The sequence below is a fragment of the Schistocerca nitens genome, chromosome 1, assembly GCF_023898315.1.
Source record: "Schistocerca nitens isolate TAMUIC-IGC-003100 chromosome 1, iqSchNite1.1, whole genome shotgun sequence".
NCBI lineage: Eukaryota > Metazoa > Arthropoda > Insecta > Orthoptera > Acrididae > Schistocerca > Schistocerca nitens.
The window spans coordinates 448,519,387-448,520,883 of NC_064614.1; the positions used below are offsets into that span (position 1 = coordinate 448,519,387).

A 1,497-nucleotide genomic window follows, 5' to 3' on the forward strand; every position below is an offset into this window, starting at 1 on the left:
AAAAAGTAATTAGAAAAACTTGAGTTTCATTAATTTTAATGATCCTCACTCAATAAACAGAAAAATTATGTACATGAATTAAATTTAAACTTCTAACGTTTACAGGTTTAATACTTACATCTGCTTTTATTAAATCTATCATTCAGACATTTGCTAGTTTCTTGGCTATTACAACCAAGTATTGTCAAAAATTAAAGTAAATTATTCATTTCACGGATCGTCAGTGAAGAACAGTCAGATTATGTACAAGATTTAAAATTAAACTTCCACTATTTACAGACTTAACGCTTACATCTGCTTTCCATAGATCCATCATTCACACAGTAGGTAGTTACTTGGCTGTTACAACCAAGTATTGTCAAAAATTAAAGTATAATAAATATTCATTAAAATGGTCTACTGCACTCGCTGAGAAACTCATGGATGGAACAGAAGGAGTTGGCCACCAAAAATTCTTTTAAATTATGTTTAAATGGTGCCTTGTCCAAAACTAAACTCTTAATGGTTGCTGGTCACTTATTGAAAATATGCGTTGCTGAATACTGGACTCCTTTCTGGGCAAGAGTAAGTGATTTTAAATCTTTATGTATGTTGTTCTTATTCCTAGTATTGACACTGTGTACTGATATGAAACATCAGCGCACACTCCGCTGCAGAGTGAGAATCTCATTCTGGAAACATCCCCCAGGCTGTGGCTAAGCCATGTCTCAGCAATATCCTTTCTTTCAGGAGTGCTAGTTCTGCAACGTTCGCAGGAGAGCTTCTGTAAAGTTTGGAAGGTAGGAGACGAGGTACTGCCAGAAGTAAAGCTGTGAGTAACGTGCGTGAGTCGTGCTTCGGTAGCTCAGTTGGTAGAGCACTTGCCCGCGGAAGGCAAAGGTCCCGAGTTCGAGTCTCGGTCGGACACACAGTTTTAATCTGCCAGGAAGTTTCAAGAGATGTATTATTTACAACAAACTTCATTAAGGAGTAAATATTCTGAGAAGCTGTGTTTAATATGCCCAATACTTTGAATACGTTTCGACATGATGTTCTTGGATTTACACTACTCATTACTCTTATTATACGCTTCTGTACTCTAAAAAATTTTTCTCTGTTTGTGGAGTTACCCCAAAATATGATACCATATGACATAATGGAGTGAAAATAAGCAAAATATGCCCGTTTTTTTATATTTATATCTCCTATGTCTGACATAATTCGCATTGCAAACACAGACTTGTTTAGGCGCTTTAGCAGTTCGTTAGTATGTTGCTCCCAACTGAATTTATTATTAAGTTGTAATCCCAAGAATTTAACATTCTCAACTTCTCCTATTTCCATGTCATCATGTTTTATACACACACCAGAAGGAAATCTCTTGGAAGTTCTGAACTGCATATAGTGGGTCTTTTCAACGTTTAATGACAGTGAATTGGCTATGAACCACTTATTAATGTTAGTAAAAATTTGATTAGCTGCCCTTTCTAAATTTATATTTGATTTACTATTTATTGC

General features: G+C 35.3%; 1 non-coding gene across 1 annotated transcript; it reads left to right on the forward strand.

Annotated features, from left to right (window-relative positions):
• Nucleotides 1-833: 833 nt before the first annotated feature.
• Nucleotides 834-908, forward strand: Trnap-cgg (transfer RNA proline (anticodon CGG)). The gene has a single exon. It is a non-coding gene; the product is annotated as a tRNA-Pro (tRNA).
• The last annotated feature ends 589 nt before the right edge of the window (nt 909-1,497 follow it).